The sequence below is a fragment of the Prionailurus viverrinus genome, chromosome B2, assembly GCF_022837055.1.
Source record: "Prionailurus viverrinus isolate Anna chromosome B2, UM_Priviv_1.0, whole genome shotgun sequence".
NCBI classification, from domain to species: domain Eukaryota; kingdom Metazoa; phylum Chordata; class Mammalia; order Carnivora; family Felidae; genus Prionailurus; species Prionailurus viverrinus.
The window spans coordinates 97,507,083-97,520,244 of record NC_062565.1 but is presented as its reverse complement, the minus strand read 5'-3'; the positions used below and the strand labels follow the sequence as shown (position 1 = coordinate 97,520,244).

At 43.7% G+C, this 13,162-nt stretch overlaps 1 protein-coding gene across 2 annotated transcripts in view; it reads left to right on the top strand.

Annotated features, from left to right (window-relative positions):
• The first annotated feature begins 1,462 nt into the window (after positions 1-1,462).
• SCML4 (Scm polycomb group protein like 4) overlaps positions 1,463-13,162 on the top strand; it is a 124,971-nt gene continuing 113,271 nt past the window's right edge. For both annotated transcript variants that reach the window (XM_047858423.1, XM_047858420.1), the window contains exon 1: positions 1,463-1,668. The gene's annotated coding sequence lies outside the window, so the exon portion shown is untranslated. The remainder of the gene's footprint in view (positions 1,669-13,162) is intronic.

Here is a 13,162-nt window from a genome sequence, read left to right as displayed (position 1 = left end):
CGGTCTTGCATCCCAGACCACTTGAGGTCCTTTGCTGAGCATACTGTGGGATTGTGTTTGAGGTCATGGGCATGATACACACAACCACTGTGACAGATACGCTGGCAGTTGAAATCATCCATTGGGTCCTGTTTTCTTTCCTCCTTCTCTTCCTCCTCCTCCTTTAATGAAATAAATTTATATTAAATGACCAAAATGAAAACCTACCAAACTTGCCTTGTCCCACACAAAATGAAAAAACAAAATTAGATGATTAAATGAACTAAAGTGGCGAATTTATTTCTTGCTCAATAAGTACAATGCTTTGACTTCAAAAAAAATTTAATTTTTTCATGCATTCGTAATTTGAGGAGAGTGGCTTCTTATTTCTTTCTAATGTCACTCTGCATATACATTCAGACAAACCTCAACTTGTAATTTCTTTTTTGTCTCGGTAACTGTCCAAGTTGCGGTCTAAGCTTTAACTGGCTCTGGTTCATGTTTAGTTCTAAACATTTGCTAAATTTGCTTATTGCGCATCCCCAGGAGTAAGCCTATGGGTGGCCACATATTTGTTGAATGGATGTTTCGCCTTGCAGGACATACTTTGGAATAATACTCCAGAATGGGCTGAAAGAACTGGGCAAAGGGGAGTCTTGCTCCTGTTTCCAAAAAAACAGGAGAAAAAGTCCCTTTACCAGTATAAATTGATTTGCCACAGAGAACACAATGAGGCATGGAGGGTGAATAGTCGTAGCCTTTTTCTTGCATGAGGACCGTTCTATCCCATGCAGGCCTGACCACGAGTGTAGAAACACTCTGCACTTACCCACACAGATCTGGAGCCCAAGTCTGGGCTCCGTCCCCTGACTACCTGTGTTGTATGCAGTTGTAGAGTCAATATGTATGACCGTGGTGTGTTCGCCTGAGTAGGCAACATTCTGGCAAACACACAGGCTCTCCTGAACAGTGATGTTATTAGAATGTTTTTGTTGTTATCGTTTTATTTGTCTAAAGTCAAACATCCACTCCTCTTGCTCTCCAGTATCTTACAAGCCCGGTGCTGGCCCACACTGCTGCAGGAACGGGACAAAGAGATGATGTTACAGTCTGGTTTCTATGGCAACAGAGGAGGGGTAATGAAAACCGAAATGTTGGAAACACCCATTCTGACAATTGTGACATAATTCAGGTTATTACAAGGACGTAACTACCAAAGAAGCAGAAGTGTCATTACCCTGCAGCTCATGTCGGCAAAAAGCTACACTGCACATTTCTCTTAGTTGGGCTGCTAAGAGGAAGGAAACACGAAACACACGCACGCACACACACACACACACATACACACACACGCCTCGTTTTCTGCATGTAAAATGTGTGTGTTCTTTAAAAGCCAGTGGTTGGCTGGTTTTCCGGACATGATGTGGTTGAAGCTGTCATCGTAATGGAAATTCATTGCTGTAGCTATGGTAAATCGAGTTTTCTGCCTGTGCTGAATGCATTAGTCTAATGAGATGTTTGCAGCCGGAGAGCAGGGCTGCTGGAGACGAACTGTGAGCTACTAACACACGGGTGGAAGATTAGCTTTTGTAATACTCGGTTTGCATGTACCGAAAGTCATCTGTCTTCTGAGTCAACATTCCCGGCCTGGTAAAGAACCTGATCAGGGCTCTGGTGAACAAGCCGTAGGTAAGGGAGATGCACAATCGGAGGGTGTGCCGTTGACACAGGATTCCTTCTCTCTCTACTGTCATCACGACAGGTTATCTGGTTCAGTTTATCTGGGTTGCATGCCTACCTCTACGGCAATGCACGAGTGCCCTGTCCTAAAACCACTGAGGCCAGCAGGTAAACTTCAGTTCCTCCTACTCAAAACAAAAATGTTTGATTTCTTAACCAGATCTTAGAGAGGAAGATGCAGGATAGAATTATATAGTTTATAAATTTGGGGTACGTACACATTCACTACTCTTTAACTGCATTTAAATATATAGAAAGTTGTTTTTTCTCCCCTGAATGTGAACTCAAATACCTGTGGGGTTTTTTTGGGTTTTTTGTGGTTTTTTTTTTTGCATGATGATTTCGCTTTGCTTTTGTTTTGTTTTAATTTAAAAAGTGTTTTATGTCTTGGGATAAACGTATTTACTAAAATCTAATTATTAAAATTGATGTGTTGTGAACATGCAAGAGTACTTTTTAAAATTGAATTTTATTATTTATATCCCAGATGGAATATTTTACATGTCTTTGTACTGTTTTTTTTCTTAATTTATCAAGACAGATGAGAATACTATTTACTGCTAGTTGCTGGTACTGGTTAGTTTTGGGGAAAAAACCAGGTGGCTGTGGAATGTCAGGATCAGTTTTCCCAAGTTCAAATACAGAGCTACCTTCTTCCCAGGTGGGGTGTTGTGTAACTGGAACGGGGCAGCATGAAGGTACCTCTGCAGCTTGCTTGCCGAGCAGAACAGGACAGTGGATGAGGGTGGTGTCGGCTGTAAGTCATTTGAGGGATAGTTGAGGTGCTAAGTCAAAGCCCTTTCTACTACCTATAATATAATGGAGAGGTGACTCATGGTGTTGTCTCCGGATTATATGACAGTACTCAAGAGGGTTAGACAATCACTAGCTTTCTGAGAAAGTGGCTTTGGGTTGGTCTCAGACCCTGTGGTACTTGAGAAAGTGATCCAGGCTTTTCAGAATCGAGACGTTGTACACTCTTGCGTTTTCCTTTCTTTTCAACCAGAGGAACCATTTTTGAAGAGTGAGAGGCATAGTTGCTTTTATTCTCAAGACTTAAAAAAACATAGACTATTTGAAGTGAAAGCATAAAAATAACTAAGAAGGAATTTATAGCGTGGTAAAGTAAACGATCTAGGGGTACAATAGTTGTGTGGAGCATTTTTGTGTTGCTTGGTAGAACGGGCCTGAAAAAATGAGGTGGGGGGGGTGGTTATTTGAGCAACAGCACCTGGGTGAAGATTACCTAGAAGGACAGTAGTGATCATCTAAACTCAAATAAAACATTAACGTAGGAACTTCAATTTTAGGGGAGTTGTTTGGTGGCACCAGAATCTTTACCTTTTAAACATATGTGTGACAGATATTTTTGAAAATGTAACTATGTTTTCCTTAGCTCTTTAAATTGTGTATGTGGACAGTCTCTAATATTTCGGGAAGTTTATCAGTCGGCTTGCTTTATAGAATCACAAGTGCAAATCCCACAAAAACCAGTTCTTCTGTGTGTAACGTGTTTCAATTTCCTCGTGCCTCCAAAATTACTTTTATTTGGCTGCAAAAAAAAAAAAAAAAAAAAAAAAGTAAATGAACGATAATGGAAAGAATATAAAACAATAAGAGAAACGAGTAAATCGCTTTCGGTCCTTTATTTGCTTTTGGTGGTATGTTTTCAAGGCAAGTGAAGCCAGCAGAAACAGTTTCACTTTCTGGTTCTTGGCTTCTGGGGGGCTGGGGTGCCAGGGCTCTCCAGCAGCAGGTAAGGCCAGCAGACCGGCTGCTAGAAATCAAGTCCGCGCTGGGACACCCCACGGGGCTGTGGTCCTGCTGCAAGAACCTTTACGCTGGAAATTCAAAAAAGTAATGACTTTCTCAACGTTAAGTAATATTTGCTTATTGTAAAAAATTCAGTCGGTGCCTCAAAGCACAAAGATCGAATTTAAAATTTCTTACAACTTTAAACGATGTGAAAATCACAAGCAGACTGCGTTAGACCTCTCTCATAACGTGGTGGATTTATTTATTTTTTAATCTCAATTCTGGATCGCAAACACTTCCAACAAATTTAAGGCAACATTACTGAAGTTCCCTGGAATGAAAAGAAGGAATGCTCAGAGAGGAATACCCCTTCGTACGTTGGGGGAGTAACATTTCCGAGGGTGTTGCAGATCTGCTGACAGTTTGGGGCGCTCGGAGGACACACACCGCACCCACATACGCTCGCCTTCTGACACCGTTGGGTCCAGGCAGAGGTGGGGCGGGCGGAAGCTCGGAACTCGCTCCGGCCGGTGGGGGTAGGGGGCGGCTGAGCTCCGCGGGGCGTCGTTCCTCGCCGGCGTGTCCCCCTGGAAGCCTGGGCATCACACTGACGCCAGCCAGGTGGCCGGGGCGTGCCCCCCGCAGTCCACGCGTCCTGCAGGAAGCGGGAGGCGACGCTGCCCCGAGTCCGGTGGGGCTGGGGGCTTCAGATTCCAAGCACCTCCTGTTTCGGTCCGTGCAGTCCTCTGCCTCCGAGCCTTATGCTTTTTTACTCGGGGATGGTGAGGTGGAGAGAAGAGCGAGGAGGGGAGGGGTGACTCTCTTCCCATTTAACTACCGAAGGGCATAACATTCGGTCTAACATTTTGGAGATGAAGTTTGTAAAAGCGGTCCCTTTGGGTGGGAGCACACGTGCCTGTTCATTTTGGTGGGCACATTGGACCTATCTAGGAGGGAGCTTTGTTTAAATGCCTCCTTGGGCATCTGAATACAGCGATCTCCCAAAAGGCTGGTTTGAGATTTGCACGTTTTTAATGTTTTTGTTGTTGTGGTTGTTGTTGGTGCTTTGGAAGGCAGGTGAGGAGAGATGAGGGGGCTTCTTAACAGCCCCTGGGAGGAAAAAAAAAAAAAACCAAATGGTTTGGTACCTATATAATGTAATAGAAGCCACCGCTGTGTCTAGTAAATTACTCTAAATTTTAATTAATGAGTCACAAAAGCCACACCATAAGCTTTAAAAATTACCCCTTTATCAATAAGGTGATAATTAACTTTCTCTAGAATTAGCAATTCTCTCAGCCCCGGGCAGTATGCAGCCTAGTAAGTTCTCTGGAATGCTGCCAATTTTAAACAATTGGTCTTTTGGCAAATCTACTGGATTTTAATTCAAACATCGATTGTGACATTTTCCAGCGTGGTTCAAAGACCATCAGGATCACCGAAATCGTGGTAAAATTTCTGATTGCAAGGTTGGCTCCAAATGTTTGGGTTGCATTGGAATCTGTCGCTTTTTCTTTTTTCATTGTCCGTTTCCACCTTTCTCCCCCAAACCTCGGCATTTGCAAGAACGCCACACTCTCGCTTCTCCTATAAATCTCTGCTAGCATCTCTGCTATAAATCGCTGTGGCCAATCCTGCATTTGTTGGTTCGCACATACTGGGTTCGAGTGCTCTGCCTGCAAGCCCACGAGGTCCTAAGTGTTTTTTCATTGTTGTATTCATCTCGGTTTCAGTTCCGGCAAGGGTTCTTCCCTAGTATTTCTGCAGGCTCTCACCCTGCGGTTTGTCAGACGCCGAGATTTAGATTGGGACTTGGAGGAGAGGAGGTACAGACAGAGGGCCATTCGGGATATGCTCGTGGCCGTTTGAAATTTGGCTAATTCTGACCTACATATGTTAATATCTGAAGAGGTACAGGAGCACTGGGCATTTCAGAGCATCCGGCTCCACGATGAACCCCCCGCCCCCCCAACCAACACACACACAGACACACTCCAGCTAGTCACCGGTGGGTGATGTTTAAGGACAGCCTGCTGAGGGATGCTGCCATTCGGCCACAGTGGCTGGACGGCAAGTGGTAACGAGTGCACATCACTCCTCTGGAAGTCAGACCTCTCTCCCCTTCCTCTGGGTTCTTCGAATGTTAGCATTGGTGGACTCTTGCTTCATGGAGCCGAGAGCCTGGCTGAGATGAGGTACTGGTGATAAAGTTTGCTGCCGGTTCAGCTGGCAGTGCTGATACAGCCAGGAGCATCCTTGTCCTCAGGAAGGTGGGACGGAGGTGAGCGGCAAGCAGGGTTTGTGCATGTGGGAATCAGTCAGCATCAGAAGAGGCCTTTTGCCACCACGGAGGAGATAAAACACCTCTTGCTTCTTGCAATGATCACCTGGTGGACTACTATTTTAGGACCCAGAGGAATTTATTACCCAGCGGCAGTTCTCCTTTTGCATTAAGCTGAAAAATCATTCCACTGAGTCTGTGTGACACCCTGGAGTAATGGGAATATATTCTGAGATCCAATTGTAGGTGGGCTTCCCTGCGATTGCCCTTGTTACTATTTGGCCAGTTGTGTTTTATAGAATCTGGCGGCATAGACAGGTGAACCTCTCTTTACTCTCCCACCAACTCAGGCATGTTCTACCTAGATTTTTATTTGTGAGGGAGGCAAACGTGCATCTCTTTTCAGCAGCTGCATTTATGGGTCAGATAAATGGGACGTGGTCCCAGCTTTGCTGATTTTCAAGAATGACTGCATAGTCCTGCAGACAGGCTATACCAGCCCTTTGGGGAAGGGGCTTGGCTGAGGAGTGGTGGCCTTCCTTTCTCTATAAGGCGTACAATTTAGAAACAGAGTGGAGCTGGCTGTTATGAGAAAATTGATGTGCCAGGGAAAAATAGTGTTAATGCTATGCTTTGCAAGGTGGTGACGTTGTCTGGTTAGCCCCGTGATAGTGACTCAACTTTTGGGAGCTGAATATTTGGTAACAAAAGCCTTTGCTCTTTTGCTCTCTCATTACAGAGCAAAAGCCATCATTCTTTCAAAACAGAAGTATATGGCTTGAAATTAATCCTAAAGAAACACGCAGCCTTTCATGAGGATGGGTACTCAACTTGGGAACAAACACTGGGCTGGCAGAGCAAACAATTACCCTCAATGGGTCCTGGTCCAGCCATTGGAAAATGGCACTTAACAAAGAGGTCCTGGGATAAAACCCGAAGGAGAGACCCTATTCCATGCCCCATCCAATGAGTACTTAACCATCCCTCTCCCTCTTATTTCCCTCCCCTGCTGCAGTTCAGAAGGGACTCAATAATGGCCAACAGTTAGCATATGGTTGTCAGCTTATAGACCTGCTGGGTCATTTCCTTTTGGATTGAAAGAAAGGTTTCCTCTTTTCCCTTTCACATTTGTCCACAAGTCATCCTGGGACATCATCGTTCTGATGAGAAAACCAGGACCGAACACCAAGGAGTCTGTTTTGCCCTGGTGTCCAGAGCTGGGCCTGAGCCTTGTCACCAGACCGAGGTTAACATCGCAGTGGCCATATCTGAGGGTCTGCCCCGGATGCAGCCTTTGAGCTGGCCTGGGGCTGGCGTCACGATTCTAATCCTATTTGACAGGCAACTATGAACAAGGAAAGGAAGATCTGGAGAGAAAACCACAAGGTGAAAGCCAACTTTGGGGCATTCATGCTTTCCGTTTTAGAGACAGGATTTGGAAGTCGTGCAACAAACAATTCCTTTGGGCCACTTCTAAACTATTACATTTCTAAACTAACCATTTCTAAACTATTATAAGCCAATAGGAATTATTCTCATTCTTTATGGCCTTTTAAAAAAGAGGTTGACCACTTTTCTTCATAGTTCGTTAGGACTTAGTACCCTCACTATTGGGAAATTATGGTGATATCAAGGCTTAATCTAACAATTAGCTATAAAATATGCTGTTCATCCCAAAGAGAATAACTCAAAAATGTCATGTGAGGCACTGGGCTTATTGATCAGTAAAGAATGCCACTCTGGGAATAGATTCTGTCATTTTTCAGTCTTGAGAAATGTGTGCCATTTGTTCATGCTGTTGCCATTGTTTGCCTGTGCTGAGGGAGTTTGCCATGAGATTTGGAGGTCAGTACACTACATGGTCACCTGTGCATTTCCCCTGATATTGGGAATTCTCCCTTTCAGATGCCATGAGATGTTCAAGCATATTTGATCGTATCCCTTTAAGAGCTTGCTTGTAAAAATGCTTCACGTGGAAAGCTGTAGATCACTTTATATTTTGGTGCACACATTAGGAAGTATAGAAACGGTGCAGTGGGGGGACCCTCAATTGGTTCTAATGTCTGAAATCACCACCCACAGTATGAAAATACGGCACTTGTTTTGAGTGTTTGTAACATAATTAAGTACTTGACATAAATAATGAGGGCAAACCGGATGGTGTGGTTATGTTGGTGCCTGATATGGAAATGGTTAATTGGTTCCACAGTGGGAATTGTGCATTCCTGTGCAATTGTGCATTGCCTTAATGAGACCAGGTGAGTATAAACTCTCTCCAGGGAACTGAAGTTAGTTATAAAGTCAAGTTGGGTGTGATGTGTGTGACAATGTGTGGAAGCCGATGACCTATGATGGTATAGAGGACTGGTCTTTTATTTCTGTTGCCTTCCCTTTGAGTTAGAAGTCGTTTGTCATGAACCCCAGTCACAAATAAAGGGACTAAAATTCTCCATTACCAGGGTAAGGAAAAAGGGCATTCAGAAAAGTTTGTCTCACACGTGTTTCAGCCCAAATCTCTGCGAAGGTCAAGTACTGAGTTTCTACTAATTGGCTTGAGACCAGAGTAATGTGGAATAAACTGGAAATAAAATCATTTAAAAAATATATTTCTGGGCACAGGTTAGGTCACTGTTTTTATGACTATATTTAACATTTTCATGCCTGAAGAAAAAAAATTCCATGGGACCAAGGACCTGGCTTGTCCTTGTAGATTTCTAACAGCGGATAGTGTGGGTTACACAGCTTCCTGGACAAAGTTAAGCAAAGCCAAGCCTCCTCTGGCCAAGATTTCCTGTATTCTGCTTGTGTACTTGGTAGACTATCAGTTTCCAGGGGGGTTTCTCTTCCCTGGGAATACAGATTTAGGACAGGATAAGGAGAATTTACATTGGGACCATGGAATCACTTAAGTTCCAGAGCATTTTCTTTTTTTCTTTTTGCTTCTTCTTTTTAAATTAATTAATTATTTGTTTATTTTATATACTGTATTGTCGAGTTGGATAACATACAGTGTGTACAGGGTGCTCTTGGTCTTGGGGGTAGATTCCTGTGATTCATCGCTTCCATACAACACCCAGTGCTCATCCCAACAAGTGCCGTCCTCAATGCCCATCATCCATTCTCCCCTCCCCTACTCCCACTGCCCCCATCAACCCTCAGTTTGTTCTTTGTATTTAAGAGTCTCTTATGGCTTGCCTCCCTCTCTGTTTGAAACTAGCTTTCCCCCCTTCCTTTCCCCCATGGTTCCAGACCATTTTCATACCAGTTCACCCCATTGTGTAAACTGGAAGGTTAAAATATGACTGAAATAACGAACTCGAGGGAAAAACATCTGACATTTGAAGGGACAAGTTAAAAGCAAAAACCTATACTCTGAGAAGTGGTCTTGAAGTGATTCCTAGCTTCTTAGATTGAATGGATTGTAAAAGCCTTCCTCCCAGGGTCAAGCCTCACACTCTTCCCTCGTGTCTGCTAAAGATACAGACAGCACAGCCTCTATTCTCAAGAGGCTGCCCCCTCTTCCATTGTTGGAAACTTTAACTGTTAGCAAGGGCATTTTCCCCTCCAGAACTTCCCCTAGCTTCCTCTTGCAGTAACTTCCTCCTCTAAGGGGGTACTTCTGTCTTCAGAGCTGTATAGAATAAATATAAACGGAGCAGCACGGATTCTGAGTGGGCAAAGCCAGTTTAATGGCTACTGATGTGACCCAGGGCAGGTATGGTGGCAACCCTGGGCCCCCCTTACTTCCGAGGGGGTGATATTTCTTGTCCTTACTGCTGAGGCCCGGTGCTTTGAACGTGGCAAGTGCCCAATAAATATTTGTGGAATGAGTGATTCAAGGAATGGTAATGTCAGCATGGGTGGAGACAGCACAGTGTCGTGGAAAGAGCATACACACACTTTGGTGTCACCCCAACTTTATGAGATCATAGGATATAATATTTCAGAAGTCGTTGGGAAGGTTGTATGGGATAATGTATATCAAGTTCAAAGGAAACAGTATATGGAAAAGTATGTGTAAAGTGCTATCCGAGTGGTAATAAATACATGTTCTCATTTATTGAGCATCATATGTTCAGGGATGCTGAGAGAAGCACTAAACGTGCTTTATCTTATTTATCAGACTTAAACCACATGGGTGCTTAATACGAAGGCTCTTTTTAAGTGTACTTATTATTTTGAGAGAGAGAGAGAGAAAGCAAGGGAGGAGCAGAGAGAGAGAGAGGGAGAGAGAGAGAATCCCAAACAGGCTCCGTGAGGTCAGCACAGAGCCCACCGAGGGGCTCAATCTCACGAACTGTGCAGCCTGAGCTGAGATCAAAAGTTGGATGCTTAACCGACTGAGCCACCCAGGCGCCCCAATACGAGAGCTATTCTTATCTCCATTACACAGGTAGGGAAATTGAGGCTTACGTTAAATAACTTGTGGAGGCTCACATGGCCATATGAAGTCTGCTGAGTCTTTTCTTCAGTTTTGAAAAGCCAATGGGGTGTCCTTGTCTTTTCACCTGCGAGGGCTGAGGAGAAAGAGCTCTTTCATGCGTCAGAGCCAGCTGCTTCTGCTCAACCCGGCTGGGCTGCTCCCAGGTCCAGCAGGTTCCAGAAAGGAAATGATTCCCTGGTGTTTCCACTTGGAAAGGCATTTTTGATCCACAGCAAACTTCTTTTAAAGCAGTAGGCTTTCAGTCCTGTCAGACTCAACCCTCATTTTTATTACGAATATTTTTAAGCCCCTGTTTGCAACCCCAAAGTGAAATTCCCAGATAACACAGCCCACCCACACCCACAGTCTAAGAAAACCCAGTGTCATGTCATAACTGAAATATAAAGAGGAATAAAAACAAAGTAATTAATGATTACTTCTGGTGCGGGCGCCCTGTTCTGGACACCACACGAAGGGGTCAGGTGCTTGACATCTGCTACCTCCAGTGCAGTCTAAAATAATGCTCTCGGCGACTCAGGCAACACAAGCTGGTCCTGCTGCTGGTGACATGATTTTCCCAAACAGCAAACAACTCTTGGAATTCTGAACAAAATAGAATTTTGTATTTATGCATTTGCTTTAGGTATTATTTACATTCCTGGAAAGTAAAGTATATATTATAGCTAAGTAGAAATATGTTTATACATAAAATGAAGTTCACTCCAGGTTCACAAAAACAAGATTTTCACTCATGTGACCATACGGTGAGACTGCGCTTCATCATGGGGGATAGCTCTGTGTGTCCAGTGTCCCTGGTCTCTGCCCCCCACATGCAGTAATGCTCACCCTGCTCCCAGTATTGGGCCAGGTAAAACCACATCCAGCACATTCCCAAAATGCCCCTCTACAGGCGGTGTTTTCACCACCACTGAGCACCTGTGGATCAGAGTATGCCAACCTGCCATGAACTCCACTTTCTCCTACCTCCCCAAATGCCTGCTTAATTATAGTTTTAAAAAGATGGTGCTGGGCGTGCCTGAGTGGCTCAGTTGGTTAAGTGCCAAACTTTGGCTCAGGTCATGATCTCACGGTTTGTGGGCTTGAGTCCCCCCACGCTGGGCTCTGTGCTGACAGCTCAGAGCCTGGAGCCTGTTTCCGATGCGTGTCTCCCTCTCTCTCTGCCCCCGCTTCTCTCTAAAATAAATAAACATTTGAAAAAAAAAAAGATGGTTCTGTTTTGTCAGTTCCTTACATGATTGCTAAGTAGAGACATCTCAAATATTGTGGCAGGAATTTGGGGGTAACTTTAACATTCTGAGAAGATTTGTAGTGGATTTCCTCTAAAAAAAAACTGTACCTTTAAGATTGAGAAGACGTTTTCTATCATGATTCGTTCTCTTTCAGATTATGCATAGGTTTTATCGTAATAAATAGAGTATTTTAAAAACACCTTTGGAAAGTCCTCACTATTCTCTGGGTTTGCTTGAAAACATTAACAGTTAATGAGGGACCATGATGATGCAGAATTTGTACTAGTTATCCACACAACCGTCCTGGAATGTATCATTATTCCACTTCACAGACCAAACCCTAAGATTCAGTGAACTTAAGCAGCGAGTTTAAGTGTCTCAAGGTCATCCAGGAGGTTCTATAACCAATTTCAAAGCCAAACCCATGCCTTTGGTCTCATGTGCCTGGTTCCTGTATAAGCTCTGGATATATGGTATACACTTTGATCTGTGATGTGGAAATCCCATGTCTGAGAAGTTTTTCCTTGTCGAGTACATAAGAATGGGGTAGAGGAATAAACATGGCTACAGATTCTTTGACATTCCTTCCATGAAGCTGTGGGGTCTAATTCCCCTTTCCTTGACTCTGGGCTGTTCTAAGTGACTTGCTTGACTCATAGGATGTGGCCGAGATAATGTTTCAGGACTGACATCACAAGTCTTCCAGTTCCACCTGGGACTCAGAATGCTCACTCTTGGAGCCCTGAGCCAGCAAATAAGAGGAAGATTGTCCCAAGGCTGCCATGCTATTAGGAGCCAAAGCTCTGTGGAAGGTCCTGGACAAAAAAAGACATGAGGATGGGCGGGGCGGGGGGGGGGGAGTGAGGGGCAGAGGAAGAGGCAGGAAATGGAGCTACTGGATGTGTGGATGAAGAAACCACTTGGGAAGTGAATCCTTCCATCTCAGCCTCCCCAGCTGATGCTCCACAGGTCACAGGCAAACTGTCCAATCTAGCCTTTCCTGAATTCCTGATCCACAAAATGGGTGGGACATAATAAGCCACGCATTCTGTGATAGTTTTAAATGTAGCAACTGATAACCAAAACACATTAATGGCATTCTTTCTGTTGTATTGGGTATTGTGGATTATTTTTGATGCTTAAGAGTGAAGGATTTTCTACTTCAAAAGGAAGCTAAGATTCACTTTAAAATATAGTTGATATCCATTTGCTAGGAGTTGAAATAAGAGACAGAAGTTTTGCTCCATATACAGTTACCATCAGAAGTAAGTGTTTTCAGGGGAACTGTTATTTTAATAAGTGCATGTTTAATTTTACAGTTAGTATATATATTTATGTCTTGAATGACAAATACTTGATTTGAATTTGTGAATATGACATAAGGTTGCAGTTAAAAATGTATTTATTCAAATAGGCCATTAAAGATTCAGTAAGTATTAGGTAAATATGGTATCTCAGGTGTATTAGTCGCGGTTCTCCAAAGAAACAGGACCAATAGTAGTTACGTAGGTAGATAGAGAGAGAGATGATAGATAGGTAGGTAGATAGATAGATTGATAGATAGAAATTTATTGTGAGGAGTTGGTTCACATGATTATGTAGGCTGAGAAGTCCTAACATCTGTAGTGAGCAAGTTGGAGACCCAGGAGAACCAATGGTATCATTCCAGTCTAAAAGCCGGCACACTTGAGACCCAAGAGGAACTAATGTTTCATTTTGACTCCAAAGGCAAGA